Source organism: Camelus bactrianus, chromosome 21 (assembly GCF_048773025.1).
Source record: "Camelus bactrianus isolate YW-2024 breed Bactrian camel chromosome 21, ASM4877302v1, whole genome shotgun sequence".
Classification (NCBI taxonomy): domain Eukaryota; kingdom Metazoa; phylum Chordata; class Mammalia; order Artiodactyla; family Camelidae; genus Camelus; species Camelus bactrianus.
Window position 1 is genome coordinate 1,251,946 of NC_133559.1, and position 24,342 is coordinate 1,276,287.

The window sequence follows — 24,342 nt, forward strand, 5'->3', positions numbered from 1 at the left end:
TCAGCTGGCCCTGAGTAAGGGGGAATGACCCTTCGGAAAGTGTGTTGGCTTCATCCAACCAGTTGGAGTTCTGAGCAAAAACTGAGGTTTCCCAGAGAAGAAAAAGGTCCGCCTGTGACTGTAGCAGACAGCCTGCCAGAGATTCCAGCCTGTTGACCTGCCCTACAGATTTCAGACTTGTCAGCCCTACAATCCTTAGAGCAAAAAATAAATCTCTCTCTCTGCAGATAGGCAGATAGATTAAATAGATAACTGATGGATACCCCATGGGTTCTGTTTCCCTGGAGAACCCAAGCTGATACCCAGAGAAAGCAAAGATCTGTCAGTCCCCCACCCCCAAGGCTAGCCCTTGAAAACCCCTCCCCCAGGGGGCAGCGCAGAGTGGTGGTTAAAAATGCTGACCCTGGGTTATATAGAGTAAAAGAACCAGGGCAGTGGTTGCCTCAAGGTGGGGGCAAGGACTGCCTGGGAAGGGGGCACTTCCTGGGGGAGAAGGAGGTTCCATGTCCTGATAGGGGAGGGGGCCACAGGTGTTTGCTTTTTTGTTAAAATTCAGCAAATGGCACACCTCACGTTTGTGCATTTCACCGTAGGGAAAGTCTCCTCACAGACGTGAACGCTGCACCGCGGCTGATGGAACGTGAGCTCCGGTGTTTGAGGCGAAGGGTCTGCAGTTGCTTTTTGAAATGCACGCAAAGATACGACGGATCCTCAGATAGGGACCAAGGGGCAGGGGCTGGGGGTGGATGGGTGGACGTCTGGTAGAGTGAACGCAGCTCAGTCTTCACGGTGGAATCGCGCGGTGGGTATGTGGGTGTTCGCGGTAGGGCAGGTTGAGCTCCTGTCTGTCTGAACTGTGGGGCCAGCCTGTCTGTCACGGGTCCTGACTGTGCTGGATACCAGCTTCCTCGCCACGGTGCCTGAGTTCCTCCAACTGAAGAAGGTGAGTGATGCTGGCGCCCACTTCCAGGGTTGAAAGGAGATTAAAAAGCTGATGAGTACAGGTGCTCAGCCTCACCAGCCACTCTCTGCAGCCACTTCCCCTTGAAACTCTAGGAACTGAGAAGCTGACGTGGTCAGACAGCTCGAAGCCCTGAACTTCAGATGAGCACTGGGCTCCCGAGTGAGCACCTCACTGATACAGTGACAGGAGAGCGGAACAGATCCCGGCAGCAGCACCCTCACCCCACGACCCTCAGCAAGCAACAGGGAACGTCAAGAGGGAGGCTCATGGGGACCAGGATGAACGAGAAAAGTTATACCCACCCAGGGCGGCATGAGCCCAGGGCTGGGGGAGCCCAGAGCAGGCAGAGCTGTGTTCTGTATGGAGAGGCAACGGGCAGCCTCCTGGGGGAGGTGTTCAAGGTGGGCAGGACTTCAGTGGATGGACGTGGGACCCCGACTGGATAAAAGATGCCCTGTGATGCAAGGTTCTGGTCCACAGTGGTTCTGCCCTCCTACAGGGCTACAGGTACAGCAGGTCCTGTCTGCTGGCCACCTGGCCTGAGCCAACCTGGAAGCCACCCTTGGTGTAGAACATGATCCTGCCTCATTGAAAGGGTCCCTGGCCCATCCCAGCCAACAGACAAATGCACTGTCCAGTCAGAAAGGATTCCACAGACCACCATCTGGAAACCCAAAGTCCAGCTGTTACCCAGCAAGGACTTGGGAGGTTTCTACTGACACTGTCCTATTTTCCTGCCACTTCCTCTTATGACTGGAGACTCACAGAGCCATGAAATAGTGTGAAATGATGTGCCAACAAGGAGATTGTGTTGTAATGAACCAAGAGAACACGCTTCAGGCTAAGAAAGGAAGAAAACTCCAAAAGTGTCAGTGATGCTGTTATTAATGGTTAAGTTTAATCCACCCATTCTCCCACCCATCCGCCCATTCACCCACCCATCCACCCATCCATCCATCTACCATCCACCCACCCACCCATCCATCCATCATCCATCCACCCACTCATCCACCCATCTATCCATCTACCCATCTATTCATCCATCCATCCATCCACTCACCATCCAACTTTAAAGAACCTTACATTACTATACCCTTGGTACATGCTGGGTTTACAAAGTTACAAAGGCACTAATTATTTGTTGGATAGCTGGAATAAATAAACAGTAAATACAAAAACAAGTAAGATATCATTTATATCCTTAAGGAGCAAGGGAAACAAAGGGAAACACAAGAGTTATGCCACAATTGAGATGTTATGGAACATCGTTAGGGTGACAGCACAACTTAGGGAGCAGACCAGATATTGAGGAGAGTTTAAGAGGTGCTAAAAATAACTTTCAGAGTGTACACGTTTTCAAAATATCTATTGTCTGACATTTCTATTTTCCTTACTGGTGGGCCTATGAAACAGTTCTATTTAAAATCTATTATCAAAAGCAATGAAAATGAATATATGTATGTCTATGCATGACTGGGACACACCAGAAACTGACACATTATAACTGACTGTACTTCAATTAAAAAAAAAAAAGAGTAAATTATTCCAAGTCTGTATCCGTGTGCACTAAAGCAAAACTTAAAAATTCTTTGTATTTATTATCTAGACATAAAAACACCAAGCAGACGAGTTACACTTGCTCCAAACTCAGAAGCTGTAATTTGCTTTTAAAATGGAACTGGCTATGATACGATGTCACTGATTTCTTTTGAAGAACGTCTTTTTTCATTATTTATTACTTTTCTTTTTCTTCATAAACTTCATGACCAATAAATTCAAAATTGTTTACACCTCTGACTCGCCGTCTGTAAAGTGTAATGTTTATTGAGAAAATGCTTTTCCTACAGGTGCTAACAGATCTAGTAAAGCTCAAGGCAAATTTGGCCAAGTGGAGGATTTTCTCAATTCTCATTTTTCCATGTGGAAATATGTGTCTATTTCAGCCTGGATGTTTGGGCAGGGTCTGTGTTTTTGTCTCCATCCATCCAGAGAACTTCTCGTCAACAACTATTTTACAAGCCGAAATTCATCCAAAAAAAAAAAAAAAAAAGTCTCTATGATTCTTTCCAATGTTTCACCAAATTTAAAGCTTCAAAAATCTTAGGCTATCTCAAGTGCATTCCATTTGGGTACAGAATATAAATATACCCAATTTTAAAACGTGGACCTCGTCAGAAGATTCGTCCACGGGTCCAGAACATTCCATGATGGAATTAAAGCGTCGTCCCTGAAGACCCCCAAGCCAGGACCACAGCATGTGCCTCCCCTGTTCCTCTGGGACTTTGTGGGGAAACCTGTCAGCGTCTCTCCGTGAGCTCGCTTGCTCCGTGATGACTGTGCTTCACTCAAAGCACAATGAACTGGAGTTTTCTGGCACAACATTCACTAAAAAATGTGACGTTTCCAGTGGCTTTTGGATGACACGCACCCCAGGTTTAAAGGGCTCACTTCCAGAACAATTAAATGCCACTGCGGGCCACTCAATTCTAAAGGCTCCAACACTTCTGAGCTGCGGAGGATGACGGCAGGGCACACAGGGTCAGGTTGCCCCAGGGAACTTTCTTTTGGTTTTAATTCAACATCGCTTCATCCCAGGCCTTGGGGTCCAGTGAGTCTGCGTCATACGCATGCATTCTGACAACCCCGCTGCCCTCTCCAGCGGTGGGTGAGTACTCCAAGGCAGCCAAATCTTGCAGGGCAGCACTGTCAGTTCCAAGCATATTTCTGCTCCAGAGATGTCTCAGTTTGGCAGACATGTTATTTTTAGTGTGATGTGTGTCCTGCCAGAATTTGCATTTGTGTTATCACTGCAAAAATAAATCATTGTTTCTTCCATGTTGAACTTTTAAACTGAATTAGAGAAAGCCTTTACATTATTTCTTGCTTGTCCTTCCCCTGCTGGCGGGTGGCCTGGGGCTCCGTGCACCCAGCAGGCCGCTGCTGGGGACGACAGCACGGTGGCCGGAAACCAGAAGCTGGCAGGGCAGCAGGTTCCGGGCCTTTAAAACAAATGCACTTGTTAAATCTTTCAGTCCTAGCTACACGCTCTTGTCCCCCAAATCTCCGACCTGATGTCTGCTGTCTTTGCTTCAAAGGGAGATTAGTAAGCGTTAGAGGCACGACTGAGTCTCCCTCCTGGTCACATCACAGCACGAGAAAGAGCAGGGAGCTGAGTGGCTACCGAGGGGCTCGAGGGGTGCAGGCTCTGTGCACGGGGAATCGTCTGCACAGGACGTGGGAAACTCCCAGAGAGGCCGCATTTGAGGAAACTGAGTTGCCGAGGTCACCAGGCCGTGGAGGGACCTAAGCACCGCCCCTCAGACAGGCTGGCGGTTGAGGCCAGAGGAGGCCTCTTCTCCGCAGGATGCACCACGGAGCCCCTGCCGTCCAGTCTCCACCCTCAGAGCTTCTGGGCACCATGGGGACAACAGCCCAGCCCCTGCCACCCAGGACAAGGCCCAGGGACTGCTGGGCTCACGTCTGGTGGACAAGCGAGCTCTTGCACAACAGGAAGCATGAAACATCCCCTAGAATATAGGAAATAATTTTAAATTATAGGAAGAACGTTAAGATAAACATTTAGAGGCTTTGGTGGAATGCAGCTCTGCTTCGAAGGAAAATGAAGTCAGAAAAACAGGCTCAGCTGCTGTTTTCATTTCAAGGAACCGCATTGGATGCGAGAAGCACGTGGGGCAGACAATCCCCCCCCCCGCCCCCGCTCCCCAGACCGTGCTCCCTCCTCCACGGCCTCTCTGCAGCCCCACTCCAGGCGCCAGTGCTTTGCCAGGAGCGGAGGACACAGCCCATGAGTGGGCCTTTGGTCTAGGGGCTCCCGTGCCCCTTCCTTCCACAGTGTCCACAGCCCCAAGGAAGCCGAGGCCAGAGAGGGTAAGTGCCCAGCCCAGCGTCACACTGGGACGTATAGCACCCTTTCCCGCAGCAGTGGCAGCCCAAGTCGTCCAGGGCAGTCTGAGGGCTGAGGGCCGGCAGTGAGCTCCGGGGCCCGCCTCCCGATGGGGGCAGGACAGGGGAGGCCCGGCACCTGCGGAGGAGGGGACAGGCCAAGCGCATGTGCCGACAGGACCGCTCCCTGAGATAGAACTAAGCCGGAGGTCGGCAGCAGCAGGTCTTGGGTACCAACCTGGAGGAAGAAGGAGCCAAGAGCCTCTGAGCAGGTGAGGGAGGTCCTGGCAAAGCCCTTCCCTGGTGGAGGGAGGGAGGGAGCAGAGAGAGCAGGAGGACGTGGGTCCCAGGGCGGGACCTCCCACGGACCAGCTGGTCATCCAGTGAGGCCCTGGGAGTCCCGCTGGTTGCCAGCACTCAGCAGTGACCAGGTGGGTCAGTCCCTACCCTTGTGGGGTTGTACAGTCACGTAATGACCATGAGAGCCAAGGGACGCTGACGCAGGGCTGCAGCAGGGCCGGGGCCCCGACGGGACGTCTTGGAAGGAGGAGTGAGTGGCAAGACGATGTGGCGTCGCCAGCGCTGGGGGCGTGGGTGCTGCCCCCAGGGAGGATCTGGGCGTCTCTTCGGTAACCCCACTTCCAGCTAAATCAGACCTTCACGGCAGCGCCCACCCACTGAGGCATCTCTGACCCCTGAGAGGGTCTGCATGGTGTGGTCGCCAACAGCGGGGTTTGGGGGACCTTGGGAGGTGGATGACGCGGAGTGGGAGACCTGAGAGACGGGCACTGCCCGCCCTGGAGGGAGAGTCTCAGCCGCCCCATGAGCAGCAGCTGCGATGGAGGAGTAACTCTCAGTGAGAAACAATCTAATTATCTTGCTGTGATTTTGCACAGGAAGCGGAACTTGGCGCAAACAGGATCCCCGGAGCTGGAGGAGCAGCTCAGAGTCCTGGCCGCCCCGAGCCCAGAGGCAAGCCGTGCCCGTGTGAGAGGACGAGGCCCCAACCACGCAGCCAAGCTCTGCGTTCCTCCGCTGGCTCCAGGGACACAGAACATGCGGGTAGAAAGGGCACCAGCACAGTGGGAAAGCCCAGGGAGGGTGGTGGCCTCAGCTTCAGCCTCAGCCCGTGGCGGAGCTGGGCAAGGGTGGCCCTGGGCTGGTGCCGGCCGCAGACAACACCCATGTGCGGGCTGCCTGGGGGCCCTGGCACCCTCTCTGGGCGACTCGAGGAGCGGGAGGATGAGCCGCCCTGCGGGGGGAGGATGGGCTCCTGCAGCTGCTCCACGGGCAAGAGGGCCCCACCAGAACCCCGGGCGAAGCGGCCTCCCTGGACACCGCCGTCCGGGGCCATGTCTCCTCCGAGCCTTGTTGCTTTGTTACCAAGGACAGTTTGTTCCAACTCCCTACCCCTCACCTGAGATCATCGTCCATCTTCGTGAAAAGTCAGACTAACGCTTTCCGTCTGCGCTGGCCAGGTTGGGTGTGCGCGGGCCAGGTCGCGCTGGCATGGCAACGAGACAGGCCGGAGGACGGACGCGCTGCCCCTGGGCTGCTCCGGCCATGCTGCCCTCTCCCTCCCAGCCTGGGCGTCTTCCAGCGGCACAGCTCCGGCTCCTGCCTCCACACCATCACCTGACGTTCTGCCTGCCGGGCCACGTGTGTGAGGGTCCACGGGGAAATGTGTTCATTTAATCCTCATCATAGCAAACGATGCAGGCATTAATTTTTAAAAAAATTTTTGGTGGTGGGAGGTAATTAGGTTTGTTTGTTTAACGGGAGCACTGAGATCTAGCCTAGGACCTCACGCGGGCTCGGCACACGCCTTGCCACTGAGCTACGTGCTCCCAGCCCAGGCATTAACTTCTATCCTGAGTTTCAAGACTAAAATCTGACACTCTAAAGCGTCGCATGAATGATCAGTTAATTTTTTTAACAAAGATGCCGAGACCACTGGATGGGGAAAGGACAGCACTTCATTCGCAGGCACACGAGCGGAGCGAGGCCTCCGAGACAGCGCGCCCAGAGCTCGGCTCTGCGAGGCCCGGAGCCCCAGCTGGAAGCGCCCAGGCTCAGGGCCTGAGAGGAGGAGAGAGGTGCAGATCTTCACTGACTTGGATTAGACAAGGGTTTCTTAGATGCGACACCAAAAGCACAGCAAGAAAAATTTAAAATAGGCAATTTGTGCTTAAACACTAGTAAGCATTTTTGTGCCGCAAGGGAAATCATCAGGAGAGTGCGAAGACGCAGTTGGAGAGAAAATCCTTGCGAGCCGTACCCCTGACAAGGGGCTTGAATCTGGAATATATAAATAACCCCTAAGTTCAATGATAAAAAGACAAAGACACAGAAACGGGCAACGAGCAGGTGGAAGACAGGCCAGCATCAGCAGCCGTCAGGGAAAGGCGGTGAGATGCCCTGCGCCGGGGCCGCCCCGGGAGCACACGCGGGGCCCAAGGGAGGCCCCCTGTGCGTCAGGCACGGAGCAAGCCTTGAAAACACACAGCGACTCAGTCTGTTTCTTCAGGGAGAAGCAGTGGGCGTGGCCGCTCAGTGGAGGAGCCTCTCCACCCCGACTCCTAACACACGGCAGCGGCAGCGGCTCGGCCTGCGTCTGCGGTCCCGCGAATGGGTAACGAAGAGGGAGGAGCAGGACCGCCGGCAGGGAGTCCGAGGAGCTGCCCGGCCTGCCTCCTCGTGCGTGCTCCGTGCCTCCCCTTCGGCAACGCTAAGGGCAGAAGTGATGGCTCCCGCGGCCTCCTCCCTCCCCACGCAGACGGGGAGGGCGCCCCCGCCAGCACCCCCCAGACCCTGCCTTCTCACTAGAGCCGGGCGGCCCCCTCCCCCGTCCTACTCGCACTGGGAAGGAGAGGCCTGGCAGGTCCTGCGTCCCTCGGGCGGGACCCTGTGGCTGCCCTCCCGTCACGTAGAGGAAAGGCTTCAGGACAATGGCAGAACCTACATTATTTCCCCTTTCGTTTCTTTTTTTTCCTCCCAGAACGTCAGGCAGCCTCACTGACTCCAAGACGCTGGCGCTGCCAGAGACAGTGGGGAACCACCCAGACGGACCTCCGATCACAACCGAGGGGGCTCAGGGGAGAGGTTCTGGCCAAGGGTGCGAGCCCTGCCCACGAGGCCAGAGCGGCTCGGCCAGGAGAAGGCCATGTGGCCCAAGCTGGCACACGCTCTGCCCCGTTGCCCTGGGTTCCGGGCAGGTGGCAGGACTGGCCAGCCCAAGGCTCCTCTGTACTCAGGGCAGCGGGAGCTCCAGGACGAAGGCCCCTCTGGTGGGAGGGACTGGCTTCCTCCACGCACCCCAACCTGGAGCAGGACGTCAGCCTGGCTGCAGGCACCAGCAGGGCCAGGGCAGCGGGGCACCCACGGCGCCGGCCCCTTCCCAGAGAGTCCGCCAAGGAGACAGCATTTGGAGCAAATCCTCCTGACAGAAACTTGCCCTGGGTCCAAAGTCATCAGTGAAAACCCGAATGGTTTAAGTCCGGCAACTCATCAGATGGCTGCTTGTGTAATGAGTGTCCACGGCGAGGCCCACTTTCCAGCGCTGTGTGCGGGGATTTAGAATCTCAGAATTCCCAGAAAGCGACGGCTTCTCTGGAAGTGAAGCTGTTTTCAAGGGAGGGAAGGGATTTACTCATTGCTAAGTAATTCTGGATTAAAAAAATAATAACCCAAATCCACCCAGAGACCCAAGCGGAGCTTAATGTTGTTTTTCCGATGAGCGACAGACAGTTGGGATAAAGTGTTTTAGGGGGCGCCCCGGCTCCCCGTGACTCAGGAGGCTCTGGCAGGCGGAGACCGGCCAGGCAGATTCCAGTAGACTGGTATTTAGCGAGTCAGGCTGACACCAGCACGCATCCTGCCTGGGGCGGCCAAAATCCACAGCCACCCAGGCCCCAGGCCTGCAGCACCAGAAGCGCAGAGCCGGGCCCCCTGCCCCCGGAGGAGGACACCAAGTGTAGGGTGTGCGACCCTTGAAAACCCGATGGAAACCGGAGAGCCAGCCGGCGCTCTGCTCTGCTCCCGAGCGGCACCATCTTTCTCCAACGCCAGTGAGGTTCGATATTAGCTCTGGAGCAAAGCAGTGCCTGGTGCAGAACTTTAGCCAAATGGTAATTTTTTTCAACACATTTAAAAATGCAATCTCCCTCCTGCTGCAGTTCTCAGAATTGTTTTTCCATCAACGGCCTGAGCCGCCGGCCCTCCTCCGCCCACCACCTCACCCCCTGGGCCCCAGTTTTCTCTTAAAGCCAGCTCTCTGCTGGGTTCACCCCACTCCCCACCCCATCCCCGGCCCCAGGGAGTAGGGGAAGCAGGAATTTTAATTTTTCACTGTGCAAGGAAACGGGGAGAATAGGCGGCTGGCATGGGAGTGTCAGCTCCCCTGCAGGAACACGTGCTTTACCAAAGCACTCACTGAGCAGGAGAGGGTTTCCCGGGTTCCCAGGGACCCTGAACTTGGCCACCAGAAACCACTTCCGTGCTTTAGTTGTGATTAATTCAGGGACGCCCACACCAAGGTGTTTTTAGAATGACGTGCCGCTTCCTGCCAGCGCTGGGACCCACCTTCTGTGAACTGAAGTTTCCAACTCTGAAGTGGCCAGAATAAGAGTTCCTGTGAGCGGTGGGTCGGGCCCCGGAGAACGTTCACCAGAAGTCGGGTGGGACACACAGGGCAAGTCCAGTGTGTGTCACAGCGGGACCCCAGGGCCGACAACCACGCCTCCCGACGGCGCCCACAACCACACGGAGGACATGCATATGCAGGTGTGACAGGCATGTTGCAGAGGACTGTGACGCGTGGTTTCAGCAGGGGCAGTTCCGACCCGGGTCCCTGGGAGAGGGGCCTCATCCAGAGGCCTGTGTCCCCAGGGAATTTCCAACACCCCGTACAGAGGGGGCGCCTGGAGTGAGTCTGGTTCAAAGCAGGGCCGTCTGCGCCCGTGCTGTTTCACGGTTCCGTCAGGGACAAGCACACATTTTCAAACTCCCAGACGCTCCAGTTTTGTTTTAAACTGTTGCTAAGTAACCGAACAAATCGGGCTGAGTGACACGTGGCCTTTCCAGGCTGACCCAGGTTCCCTGAGCCAGCTCTCAGAACCACTCAGGAGGGTGGGGGCAGACAGCTGGCTGAAGTTCTTTGGGGCAAAATAGATCCCTCCCATCCTTCTTTGTTCTGTTTTTGTTGCTGGATAACAAGACAGGTCCAGACTCTTATCTATCACTTCTGTAAACATCATGAAAATTAGTTGACTTTTTGCTCCGTCAGTTTTTTTTTAATCTTATTTAGGGGAAAAAAAGCTGGCAGCGAGGCGTGGGTGACGCACCCTCGCTCAGCATCGGTCGCTGGCATAGGCGCCGTGTCACCCGCATGCCACGTCGGGGAGCATCCTCTGCCTGTGGGGTCTGCACCCGGGCCGCCAGCTAGGTCTCTGTGCGTGTTCTGGAAACCTCGCTCTGCTGGGCTTCGCTCTGAAGGATGCTGGTTCAGGGGCGACTCTCAGGTCTGCACTCGTGGAATGAGTGAGTCACGAGCTCCTGGAAAAGCACTTTCCTCCTGGACATGTTGGCCCTGCATCTGACACCCACCCAGTGGCTGTGGCCGCCCCCGGAGCCCACGGCGTCCAGTGCTCCCTCCCAGAACCGACCTTTCTAGGCTTGGGTCGATTTCATGCTCTTGCCTCAGCGTCACCTCCACACAATGAACGCCCTGCATCCCCACGAACAGCCTCCTGTCCTCCCCCGTCCCTGCCCCACAGTCGTGACAGCTGCAGCTGCAGGTCCCACATCACTGCAGGGGCTGGGTTGGGTAAGGGAGGACGCAGGCTCTGGGAGCACCCAGGGGAGCCCAGGCCTGTCACAGAGCCTGAACGCCGCGGCACTGAAACCGTGGGGTGGGAAGCGGGGCCGGGCGCAGAGCAACTTAGAGGTGGACTCTGGAAACAATCCTCTGACAGGTGGCAGGGAAGGTTTCCCCCAAGTCACAGAGTGTGCTAAATGCAACTAAACCAAGAATCCAGCTCCACCGAAAATGTGAGTCAAACGGCGGTCTGATCCGGCAATTCCATTTCTGGGTACATACCCGGAAGAAGGGGAAGCAGGGTCTCAGAGGGAGACTCGTACCTGTCCACGGCAGCCCTGCTCACAGCAGCGAGAGGTGGAAGCAGCCCCACTGTCCTCTGACAGATGACGGACACACAAAACGTGGTCCATGCACACAATGGAATGTGACTCAGCCACGAAGAGTCAGGAGATTCTGACACCCGCAACAACACGGATGCGCCTTGAGAGCGTCGTGCCGAGTGAAGTCAGCCAGTCACAAGGGGACAGATCCCAAGTGATTCCACTTGCATGAGGTCCCAAGAGCAGACAAACTCACAGAGGCAGAAGGTGGGTGGTGGCCACCCAGGGCTGGGGGAGGCGGTGGGGAGTGAGTGTTTCATGGGGACAGAGTCCCAGTCTGGGGCGACGGAAAAGTTCCAGGGATGATGGATGCACAGCAGTGGGGACGGACTTGGTGACTCAGCTGTACACTTAGAAATTGTCAGGATGGTAGATTGTACAGTGTGTGTCTTTTACTACAATAAAAAGGAACAAGTAAATAAACCAAGAGTCCAGACAGAGTCCTCCCTCTGAAGCCTCATTCATCGGCCTCTCCCGGGTACTGCGGGTTCCAAACCTGGAAACCCAGAGCTCCCGCGTAGGCCCCAGCCTGCTGCTCGTGACCCCGCTCGCGTGGGGATCCGGGCAGGGCTTTTCGCTGTGTGGTCGGAAGACCACCTACAGCAGAGTCGTCTGGGGGACGATTTACAATGCAGATTCCTGGGCACCGTTCCAGGCTCTGCACCCACCTCGCGGTGGAGGGGAAGAAGTTCCTTGTGTTTTAGCAAGCCCCTCAGGTGGTTTTTGTGCCCACGTAAACATGAACACAGCGGAGAAGGCGGCTCTGTCCTTCACCCAGAGGTTGTGGGTCGCCCTTCAAAACACTGATTCACAACCAAAGCCCAGCTAAAAGCGCTGATTGAATTCCAGGGTGGAAAGCTGTTCTAAAACGATTTTCTTAAGCACTTTGTGACTTTTTACACTCCCAGGTCTCCATACTGTAGTGACCTTCCTAAAAAGGTGTTAATCTAGAGGTGACTCCCAAACAGCTGCGAATCGTGAGAATTTACAGAAGCATGGAGTTTGTCCCGGGAGACCTATAAAACCCCACCCTCCCACCTGACGGGGAGGCCACCCAGCCGGCCACTGCAAAGCTGGAGCCCAGCGAGAGGGCCCCAAAAGTCACAGTGCCCACTGCTGGGACTCACAGTGGCCCCAGCCCCAGCCCCTCCCCAGGGAGTTTGCTACCACGCTGTGAAATGTGAATCCCCCTCAATCCAGGGGTGAGCCCACCCGGCACCCTGCCTGCAGGAGGAGGAAGTGGTGGGCGGACAGCTGAGAGGCGGTCAGCCACACACCACTAGCCTCGAGGTCCACAGCCAGCCTTGGGGATGCCGGCCAAGCAGGCAGCTCACCAAGGACCATGTCCTTCCTCCCTTGAAGAGTGAACACCACCCAGAGATCCCAGGCTCAGCCAGGAGCTAGCAAGCCCTGGGGTCCAACCCTGCAGCGGGGTGATGGCGCCAGAATGGAAACCAGACTCAGAGGAAGAGGACGTGCAGGAAGGAGGGCCTGGGTGGGAAGGGGCCTGTCCAGGGGGGTGGGGACCGGCCCCCATCACAGGCACACCCCCGGATTCTGCTCCAGAAAGCTGCCCTCCCAGCGACCCTCCAGAGGGGAAAGTGGGAGCACGTCCGACGGCTGCTTCCCCGAGGCCCCAGGAGACCACCAGCTTCCAGGTGGTCGGCCCCCTCCTCTTTGGTTCCGGCGATGAAGGGCTTTCAAACCCAGTGGGCAGGGGGCAGGAGGTGCTTCTCCTCCGTGGAAGCTTCGTGGGCCCACTGTCACAAACCACCGCAAACTGTGCTCAGAACAACGGCCGTCTAGGCTGTCAAAGTCCTGGAGGCCAGAAGTCGCAGCATCGAGACGCCGGCCCGGCTGGTTCCTCCGGAGGCTCCAGGGAGGGTCTCCTTCCTGCCTCGTCCAGCTCCTTGGGGCCATGTCCTCTGCCACACAGCCAGCGTGTGGGAGCCCCCCGCCCCTCCTACATGAGGTGACTCCAGAGTCCAGGGGAGGCTCCCCTCCCAAGACCCGTGCTCTCCTCCATTTTGCCACGTGAGGCCACATCCCCACAGGTTCAGGATGTGGGCACTTCTGGGGCTGTCATTCATCTGACCACCCAGTACAGGGCGGTTCTCGGAGCTCAGGATGTCCCTGGGGATGCTCTCAACACAGTGGCACCTGAACAGCAGCCAGAGCTGTCACTGTGGCTCACTGTGGTTCATCCCCCTGGCCCCTCTGGCTCCTGACCCGCTCTTCCAGAAAACCCACTCCCCTCACTGTCCTCCCAGCTCTGCCTGGAGATGCAGCCCTTGGACCAGCCCCTCTCACTCACAGAGGCATCTGACAGCCACCCTTTGTCCTGTCCGGGAGGCTGGGGACGGGTTAGGAAGAAATCACCTCTGCAAGCCAAGGCCATGAAGGGAGACCCCTGCTCCCCAGGGAGCTGAGAGCTACCCGGCCTAGGGCAGAGGCCAAAGGAGGGTGGAGAGCTTTTCCCCCAATGATGACGGGGGTGCAGGAGGTGGACAGCACAGGCCTCCTCCAGCCTCCCTCAGCCTCCAATCTCCCAGTGTGGGTTTGTGGCCAGCTGGGAACTTTCCAGCACCTCAGGCCGCTCCCCAGTGGCCCAGAGTCCTGCTCTGAAGGCCCATTAGGACCCTCACTCCCAGCGCCCCACGCCCACTGGGTGCCCTTCCGCCTTGGTCTCTCCAGCACCTTGCGCGTGACCGCCACCTGGCACTGGAGGCCCCTGGGGAGAGGAGGCTGAAGAGGGTCCGCCCCCCGCGGGACGGGACGCAGAGGTGAGGACTCAGGAGCAACTGTGGCCCCTTGAGACATTTGTAAGATGGGAGCGGCAGGGCCAGCCGCTGCCCTGGCCTCTCCCAGGGGCCCCCGCATAGCGGCATAAACCCCGGAGGACACCTCGTCCCCAGGCAGAGGGGCCGAGCACAAGGCCGGCGGGGGTCAGACGGCGAAGCTGGCGCTGCCCCAGAAGCCAGGATCTCAGCGTGCTGTTTTGAGGAAGGGTGTCTGGGACCAGCCTCCCGGGGGCGGGGAGCAGGGGCAGCAGCGAGTGCACGCAGGTTCTGTGTGTGCGTGTGTGAAACGTGCCCAAGTCCTGTTTCCTCAACCCCAGTGGGCTCGACTGTACCATCATGCTGCTCCCCGGAAATGGGACTTCACTGCTTCTCCTGGGATTCGGGGCACTTAAGGTTTAAACATTTTTTTCCCTTAATCTCTCAAAAGGCAACAACGACATTTAACTGATGCCTGAGCTGAGAGGCTCCGGCCAGAAATTCAGGGACGTGGCCAGAAAATAACATAAAAACTGCTGCGAAGCCCTGTATGTCGGATTCTCGTTTCATTTCAGCTTTGCAGGCTCATCAGAATGAAGGGGTTTTGCGGGGCCACATGGAGTGCCAAGGAGAACGCAGATCACGCGCATCTCCAGGAGTCTTTGGGATCAAGCACTTGACATGCAGCACGTGCTGCACCTGCTACCACATCTGTCCTTGAAACGAGGAGAAACGTGTGCCTCAAGCAGCAAGGAAGGACTTGAGCACGCTGATCACCACGGCACCGGGTCTGGGTGGCTGTTGTGTTTCCTCAGGGGCACTTTGTCGACCGTGGGCAACCAATGTGTTCAACATAACGGAGAAGCGGTCGGGGTGGCTGGAGGGACAGAGCCCACTCTTCAGAGCTGAGGCAGCCGGCGTTCCTCACGTGTGATACCCACAACAGGACATCAGAGAGGAGGTTGATATCAAGTAAATATTTATTCATATTTTATTCTACTTACGGCATCTCGTGGCCACACAGTGCGTGACTGTTGAGGTTAGTCACAAGCCATTCAACAAACAGCCACGGCTGCAGTGGCAGTGCAATGCAGCTCCCCAGGGGCGAGACCTGTCCTGGACCCCCTCACAGAGCACCCGGGCTGTGCTCCCAGCTGTCTGGTCTCCCCCACCTGGAAGGTGCACCAGCCCAGACGCACAATGTGAGCCCTGTGGTCCAGACAGGTCACCCCTTGCCCTCCTTCTTCCGAATCCCACTCCTGAACCGAGGGGTTTGGAAACCTTTCTGGGAGCACAGAGTTTTTGTTCCACAATCAGAGACCAAATGTAAAATGAAAATCGACCTACAGAAAGCAACGTCCAGCTTAAATTCATACTGAAGTGTAAATGACTGACCACAGACTCCTCCAACAGCCCAGCAGAGAAAATCTGGACTCCTTTCCATTAAAGCCTTCGAGAGCCTCCAGTTTTGGCTCTGCCTCTGAGCTCCCCTCCCCGCTCTGTTCTTCACACTTTGGGCTGAGCTGCTCCCACATCCTGTCCCTCTGCTTTGCCTTCTCATCCCCTGTATCCCCTCTGCTTCGCCTCTGCTCCCACCGACCCCATCTCTGCCAGCTCACTCCTCCTGGCTGCAACTGCCTGTCTGTGCGTCTGTTTTCCCCAGACACCCTGCTTCTGCTTCAAACCCTTTGCAGTTTCTCCAGTGCCCGGTACGTGGCTGGCTCTTGGTAAATGTTTGTGATGGAAAAAAGGGAGGCAAGGAGGGTGGGAGGCCCAGGGCCAGATGCTATTGGAGGCCTTGGGGAGAGTGAAACAGCTAACACTAACACACACACACACACACACAAATAGCAGCGTCTTTGCTCTGCTTAAGGACCCAGACCATGTTGGTAGCTCAGGGACAACACCTGGGCCATCAGCGTGAGCACCGCCCAGGGGACCCGGACCGTGGGGAGAGGCCTCAAGCTCCCTGGCCAGCTTAGCACCCACTCTCCTCCCAGCTCGGCAGCTCGGCAGGGCAGGCAGATCTGCTGGGATTTATTTGCATCCTCTTTGGAACAAATGGATTTCTTCCATATTTATATCATAGAATAAACAGAGATTTTCCTGATCAAAGGCCGCCCAGGCCTGGAGACGATTACCATGAGTGTGTTCCCAACTGAGGTCACGCCACACGCTCAGGAGGCCAGCCCATCTGTGCCCGGCACGTGTTCCAGTGTGGTGACCGTCAGCATATTCCAGGAAGGAACAAAACTGCACACCCTTGGGGCGAGAGCCCCTGCCTGAAGAACTAACCCAGAGCCCAGCAGGCAGGGGCCAGGAGAGCATCCCGCCCCGCCCGCCACATGGGGCCCACCTCCAGGCAGCCCACCAGGCCAGCGGGAGGGTCGCCCACCCTCTAAACGGGGGGGGGGGGGGTGCCTGAGTGGCTGACACCTGCCAGCCCACAGGACCTCAAGTGGAGGCGAAGATCCGAAGCCACGCCGGGGACAGCAGACCCTGCTCTCGGTCACAAGGAGACCCAGGGAGGCCAGTTTAGAGAGAAATATTCTGGGACATATTTCCTTCAGTAACGGGGGAACAGACACAGAGTCAGCGTACACGGTTGTGGGGCCGGGGGCCGGGGGCAGGGAGGGGAGGAGGGGGATCCTGGAAACCAGGCTCCCCTCAGTGGGGAGCTGCTGCTAACAGTCGGTTGTGAGCCCAAATGGTTCGGCCTCTCTCACGCCTCATAGGGTTGGAATTTGGCCGTTCCCAAGCTTTGCCCAGCACAGCCCAGGAGCCGGGCCCTGCGAGTGGCGGGAGTGGTGAGGGTTGGCTTGGGGGAGACCGGGCTGTGGACCCGTATGCTGGGACAGTGATGCCAGGCTGGGCCAGGGCGACCGCAGCCACAGGGAAGCTGCACTCCCCCCTCCGCTGGGGGCTCTGGCTCTCGACTGACTTCTTGTCGCTTCCTGAGAAGAAGCCCTCAGACCCACTTGTATTTCTTCTCCTGGAAACTGTGTGTTCGGGTGGTCCGCCCACCATGGGTTCTTCCACGTTACCTGTAGAAGACGTGGTCTGAACACGAACCTCGGTATCTGTCCGTCAGACGTGACTGGAATGCACACGTCCGTATGAGGGTCCTGTCGCCGCTGTAACAAGTCAGCACAAACCAGGTGGCTTAAGAAGTACGAGTTGATACTCTCCGAGTTCTGGAGGCCAGACGTCTGCGATGGGTCTCACTGGGCTGAAATCGAGGTGTCGCAGGGCTCATCACATCGGCAAAGTCCCCTTAGCCATGTGAGGGGACCGCCATGGTCTCTGGGACCATGACTCCATCCACCTCACTGCCTCCTTCACTGCTGTGAGGGCTTCCTCCCGGTCTGACGCTCGTCTGTAACCTCCATTTCCATGTCTTTGCTACACAACGGTGTATCTTTCCAGGGCACTGACTGTGTCTTCCCTGTCCTTTATGGACTTGGAATTAGGGGTAGAGATTCTCTCCTACACCAGTTAGGAAAACGCTGTCTTTTTCTTCTAGCGCTTTTACACTTTGTCCTGACGTTTTGCTCTTTAACCCGCGTAGAGTGTGTTCTGTACGTGAGGAAGGGCTCCAACTTTGTTTTTTTCCAAAAGGTGGATTAATTGCACTAAAAACATTTTTGAGTGACGCCTTCCTCTGAAACGTTATCAAATTCCTAAACTCACACTTAAAGGGCCACTTGCTAGACTCTGTTCAGTGTTTAAATCCACTTACCTGCCTCCGCGCCATGCGTCTGAATTAGCACAGCTTTAGCGTGTGTTTCGAGGATGAGGGGCCCCGCCCCTGACTTTCCCCACATCTCCGAACTGCCTCCCTCACGTGCCACCCCTCCACCCCTCCACTGTAAATCCCGGGAGCCGTCACAGGGCCTGCCCACTCTAGCCTCTGTTTCCTGAATGGTTCCATCCGCTTTTCCACCCCTATTTCTCTCTTCCGTATTCTCAGATCCTTCCTCCAATTGGCGACTTTTCTCACTGGCTTTGTTACAGATTTTTCAGTGTCAGCTTACCCAGTGAGTTCCTTTATTTTAAAGGGTACATTTTTCATTTAAGTCAGTTTACTTCCAAATCCACGTCTCCTGTTCTGGTCTTTCATTCTGACTCCTCCATTATGTTCCATAACTTTAAGTACACAAAGCCATTTCATCTTGTTCTATTATTTCTAGCTGACAGAGTGCTAACTCTTGGGTGGTTAGTTATTCCTCATGAGAGTTGGTTTCCTAAAGTGGCTTTTTGCTACGTGCTCAACTCGGGCAGAAGTTGTTTTTGCGGGGAGGGTCCGGGGACCCTGTGTTGGCCAGCTCCCTGGTCCTGGCCTTGGCTTTACCTGAAGTCTTACCTGCTGGACTCTGTGTACACAGACAGTATCAGTGCCGTCACCAGACCCACAGGTGGTAAAGTTTTGAGCTTATTTTTCAGGGCAAACTTCCTACTCCACTCAAATCCCTGGACAGCAAGGGAGCTTCCTCCTCCCTTCCCCAGGTCAAGGGCAAAGGTTTTCAGCCCACTTCTCATGGTGTCACAGCTCCCTGAGGACTTGAGCTTCATGGGAGGCTCCATCCTCTGCTCAGCTCCCCTACAGCTTGCGTGGCTGTGGGCCCCGTGGTTACAGGCACACCCTGATCGGCAGGTATCAGTGGGCCACACCAGGGAGCCCGGCTACAGCCACGCGGACATCACACCGTGTGGAGAGCTCCCGCCAACCACAGGCCTCGGTGGGCCTGCTGGCCCCCTCCCTGCTCCATCCCACCCGGGTGAACTCTGCAGTGGTGCCACTGACAACAGTCAGACCAGCCTCAAACCCTTCTCGACAGACGGCGCCCGGGTGAGCGGGAGCCCATGCAGAGTGGGACGGGCGGCATGTGCCCGGGTCTGGGCTCAGGATCAGGAGGCTTTGCGAGCAAAGGAGCGAGAGACGAGGACACCAGCGAGGAGCCCAGAGGGGCCTCCACAGCCAGCCCTCAGAACGCCCCGGACCCGCCAGCCGCCCTCCACCCCTACAGGGCGGGGGGGTCCTTGGCCACCTCCTCACGGCCAGTCCAGCAAAGCAGCAGAGAAACAGAGGAGCCGTCAGCCCTGATGGGGGAGCAGAGACCAGAGGGCGTGTGGAACAGAAGCTGCGGCAGCAGCTTGGATTCCTGTCCAGATGTTAAATGGGCTGCCTCCCGATCCAGGACCCCACCTCCAGGAACGTCTCCTAAGGCATTAATGAGACGTTTACACAAGGATAGATAAATAAGGATGCTCATTGCCACGTGGTCCGTAGTAGGAAGATGGAATGACCTAAACCCAGCAATTAGGGGTTTACTAAATAAATTCTGAGGCATCCCCACCCGACACAGAGGCGGCCAGACGCCCTCCATCAAGGTTTGCTGGATGAACACAAAGCGGTGGCCTTCCTGTGACGTCACAGTCACCAGGTGCCCTGGGAACCCTCGGCTGGAACCAACCACAGGGCCCACGTGCATCCCTCTCCCCAGAGCGCCCACCGCACCCGTCTCCTCTCCGAGCCTTCATCGCCCCGCGGTGTCTCCATCTATGGGGCATCTGCTGCACGGGTGCCTGCCAAACTGCTGACGTGTCTTAATTCACTTAATCCTCCGTCGTCGGTGCCGCCGGGCAGCCTTCCAACCTCACTCACCAAGAAACTTGGGCCAGCGGCTGGACGGTCCTTGTCAAGGACTCGCAGAGAGCGTCTGTTCCAGCCTTTCCCTTTGTCCTGAAATTGGAATCCGAAATGCGGGTTTGTCACCACTGAGAACATCCCAAGGAACGTGATGTGGGTGCTTTGTGATTCCAAAAAATGCTCTGATACACGGAGACAGAGCCGGGGAGAGCACGCGTGTGGGATCCGGGGCTGATCCGCCATCCTTTGGTCCCGCAAGTCCTGATGCCTCTGTGACACTGGCCAGGCACACCTTAGGTGGCGCTGGAGGTGATCCCAACTCCAGTCGTCACGGACACATCACCCGACTCGACACACAGCAGATCCGTGTGTCTTAGCTGAGGCCACCGGCCCCAGCATGGAGCTGTGATAACACACCAGCAATTCTGCTCTTTGGTTCATCTCACAGCCGAGAAGGAGAGGAGCACAGAAGGGGGTGTCCCCGGGGCCCGTACCCACTGCCACAAACAACCACAAACTGGGTGGCTTGAAGCCTCACACTGACTCCCTGAAGTCAGGAGACCGGAAGTGGAACCCAGGCCCTATCCTAAGACCAGGCGTCGCAGGGCGGGTTCCCCTGGAAGCTCCAGGTAGGGGGTCTGTGTTCTTGCCCTTCTCAGCTCCAGAGGCTCGTGGCTCCGCCCTTCACCCTCATGGCAGCAGCACAGCGCCCTCGTTTCCCCTCCTCAACCGCCCCCCCCGCCCCTGGGACCATATCTCCTGTTCTCTCCGACCTACCTGCCCTCTTAAGGACCCTGGGAGGACATGGACCCACCTGCACTCTCCACCTCAAGACGACACACTTACTCACAGCTGCCAAGACCCTGCTGCACACGAGCTCGCTGGGGGTCCGGACGTGGATGGGCGTCCTTGGGGGCTGTTACTCTGCCAGCCACAGGGGTGGGGCCTCCTGGGCCAGGCGCCAAGGAAAGAGACCAGTGCACACGTGCCTCTGCCTTGGAAGTCCACAAACCTCTGCCCAGCAGTTTACCTGCACCTCCTCGTGGGGAGTTGAGATGCAGGTAAACGCAGAGTTCACAGCCACACGTCCACGAAGCCAAAGCCTTTTCCCAACGTCACGCTGCCCTGGCCAGCTGCCCCAGCACGTGGCCAAGTTGGGCCTGGACCCCAGCTTGTCCTCCAGGCACTCTGTGACCATCACCACCACCAACCGCCGGCCTGGCTTCTGAAAGTCTTCAAATCCACTCGGGAAGGGCAGACACACAGGGAGACACTAGATGTAACAGTAACATTTGTGAAGCAGCTGAGTGTTTACTGCTTTCACAGAGAACACTCCTCTGGGAAAGGCCACGCCATTCACTCAGGCCACCGGGGACGGGGTGACAGAGGCAGTGGGCCAAGCACGCCATTCAGCCGAGGGCCAGCAAAGCATGACTGAGAGATGGGAGCTGCGGCCCCTCGGCTGGGCAGCTGCTGTGGCCCCGGGTCAGGCATCCTAGTTCTGAGCTGGAGCTGGAGGCAGACCGTGGTCCCGTGACAGGACGGCAGGGGAGAGGGAGCCAGCTGAAGTCATCAGTAAGGCCACGCTGCAGAAGGCGATTTCCAAAACATGTGGCCGAGAGTGTCGGTGAGATCTCGGAACTCCGGGCCACGATGTAAAGCAGATGGAGGGGCTGGCCGCATCCTTCCCGCTGACGGGGCCTGTGGGGCGGAGGGCCAGTGCCACTGTCCTCAGCTCCCCTGAAGATGGACAGGTGGGGGAACACACCCATCCTGCCTGCCCCTGGTGTGGATCTCAAGCCACCAGCCAGGAGGGGACAGAGGTGAAGCCAGACCTCGGCCATGTCCAAGGGAAGCACCCCTGTCCCGGGTGCCCCTCCTGGAGGGAGCGCCCACCAGGACGCCCGGTGGAGGTGGCTCTGCCTCCCGTCTCTGCGTTCCCACGCCCCACCGGGGACGTCCGAACCCGCGCAGCCCTCGCCTGGCCTCACCAACCTGAATTCCCCCACCATCTGCAGGACACTCACGCTGGAGGGGTGTTTGGTGTGTTCTGCGGAACCAAGGAGACATGAAGCCACACTTCCTTCCTTGCCAGAGAGTTAGGAGACGTGGGAGGGGCGGTTAGGGAAGGCCCCTCGCCCGAGGGCGGGGGAGCGGGGGCCCCAAGCGGCCTCGCTGGGTCTGGACGGGTCGCCAGCTTAACCAACGTGCCAAGTCTTTGTCTTGTTTTGCCGTCTTTTGTTTTGCTTTTCCTTTTTCCAACAGTCTCTGACTGAGAAAAGTGGTCATTTTTTAATTTCGTCAGTGGGGTATGATTACACGCGTCAACCTTTCACTCTACAAAGACGTGATACAGGATGGCCCTGCTGCAACGCTCGTTAGGAGAACGCGGATTTGCTCAACATGACTGGTACATTAGGGAACAATCTGAGCAGAACACAAATCGCCTGTTTTCTCACGGTGATTTCACCCTATGGAAACACCAGTGAATGCGGACGCTCCACCGACTGGAGCCAGGAGGGAGCACAGACACGCACACACCCCAAGTCCTCAGCAGCCCCAGGCACCCTGAGCCTGAGAGCCCCTCCCCCAGGTTGGGCACAATGGCCCCCGACCCCAGCCGGACCCTTGCACCCCCGGCACACTCTGGCCTTGGTCAAGTGCAAGGGTCACTACAGTGCCTTTGAATTCACCTGCTGAACAGGGAAATGGGGCCATTTGTGTTGGGTTCCCATCTTTGTGTTGCTGATGGAGTTTTGAGGCCTGTGCCCCGAGCCCCATCCTTCCCATCCGCCCTGCGGTTCTTGCTGCGTGACTTTGCTTCATGTGGTGATTTTTAGAAACGAATACATCATTGCAGGGCCATCCGTGTTACGTGTGTGTGCAGTTTTGCCAGACGACACCCCAGCCTACTGTGCCCCGGGCCTTCCCGCCACCTCCCCTCCTGACCCAAAGCAACCCCTGACCCCCCACTCTGGGGGTGTGGACAGATGCAGCTCCCTCTCCCAGAGCGTTCAGTGCTGTCCGTGCAGTTTGGTGTCTGGGTCACTGCTCGGCAAAGACAGGAGGGCGGCGAGTTCTACAGCAAAAGACCCCTGACCCACGCGCGTGTAACGGTCGTTTTAATTCAGACAGACTGGCATCTTTTACTAAAGAGAAAGCTACTAAAATGTCCTCTTGTAGCAGGACGGGGTTTGATTGCAAGAATTCAGTCACCAGCTGGTAACTCTTTCAAACCGAAGACCAAAGAACTTAAGGATTTCCTTGGAGAAACTTCAATAGCTGGTGAAGCAAACACTTCAATTGAAAAAGAATTTATTTATCACTTACTGAGTTCTAAGCATCGGCCATCGAACCAAACAAGACTCTAGAGAGAAAAACAGGCATTTGGAGAAGCTCCTAGAAAACAAGGTTCTCAACAGTAAACCCGTGTGAGCAGGAGGAAGCCCACCCCCACCCCCGCCGACTCCCAGGCTCCCGGCGTCAGCAGAGGGGCTGCGGAGGGCCTGCCCCCACCAGCTCGCCCCCAGCAGAGGTGAGCCCCACCGCAAGACGAGGGGCCCGGGGCTCACGGGCTCGGGACTCGGGCGGAGGCGCACAGAGAGCGGCGGAGCCGGGCCCCCACGCGGCTCTCGCCCCCAGCGAGCTCCCGTCGGGACGAGCTAGCAGCACTTTTCGACTGCTTCAGGGTTTTACGCTCCATCTCTGCCTTACAAACTGTCTTCACTCACTCACTTGACTGGTCCCTAATCACTCAGCCTGTCCGGTCAGCACAGGGACCTTTTTAGGAGCAAAGGTGCGGATTTCACTTATGCGTCTTGGTGCAAGGCCTCCGGTGAAGCAAAGGTCTCTCTCCGCTCCTTCTAGCGTTACCTTGTGAACTGAGTGAAGCCTGTGCTTTGTCAGAACAACCGGGCGAAGGTGCTGACGGCAGAGAGCCCCCGACCCGTCCCAGGGGAGTAGAGCCCGCAGCCCCCCACCACGCACCGTCAGGACAGACTCACAGGCGGGGCCGGCAGAGGCCTCTGAAAGGCCCTGGCAGGGGTCCCAACTCCTCCCCGGGCAGCCCAGGAGTCCACAGCCCAGGGGGTTTGCCCAGCCCTCTCAAGGCGATGAGGAGGTGTGGCGAGCAGACATCACACCCGGGGCAGAGGGAGAACCCCTGCTCAGCCAGGGAAGGTCCTCTTGCCAGGGGTCACCCCACAGTGGGACCACCTTTGCTTAGAAACTCAGGTTCCTGAAGGTGGAAAGAATGTTCCAGAGGCTCTGGGCCGGCTCATGAAGTGGGGTGTGTGCGGTGTGAACCTTGGCGTTGTGGCGCATCTTCCCGGAGCATCAGTTTTATTGGAGAGTCGCAGGTGAGAACAGGCAAGTAAGTGCAACTGCTCAGTCATTTTAACACTAGATATGGCTCCTACAGTGGGACGGAACGCAAAGCTTCGAAGACGTGCTGCCTGTGGACAGCGGCAGCAGCCAGGGCCGCCCAACTGCCAGCACAGGCGGGGACAACCTCACCCCTACGTGCAGACGCCAGCGTGGGAGTGGCCCCCCCTTCCCAGCACCCGCCCGTCCTAGACTCACTGCAGCTCAGCCTGGAATCACCATTTACACGGAGGGGCTTGCTGCTTTATGTCATGGAGTGTGTTTCTGCGGGAGGCCCCTTTAAGACCCCTCTGTCCTGGGGTGAGGAGGCCCTCTGGGAATCCTGGGCTAAGTGTTGCTTCAAGCAACAAAGTTTTCCGATTGTCACCAAATCTCATCTTCTTCGTCTCAAGTGCAGAATCCAAATCTAAAGGAGACCCGCCCCCACCATCAGCCTGAATCCATCTGGCGTCCTCAGTACACAGCGC

General features: G+C 57.1%; 1 protein-coding gene across 6 annotated transcripts in view; it reads right to left on the reverse strand.

Moving 5' to 3' along the window:
* Positions 1–24,342, reverse strand: part of LOC123612202 (zinc finger protein 469) — a 240,556-nt gene that overhangs the window by 200,433 nt on the left and 15,781 nt on the right. For 2 of the 6 annotated variants that reach the window (XM_074349253.1, XM_074349256.1), the window contains exon 2: positions 569–963. The exons of the other annotated variants lie outside the window; for them this stretch is intronic. The gene's annotated coding sequence lies outside the window, so the exon portion shown is untranslated. The remainder of the gene's footprint in view (positions 1–568; positions 964–24,342) is intronic. 6 annotated transcript variants of the gene reach the window in all.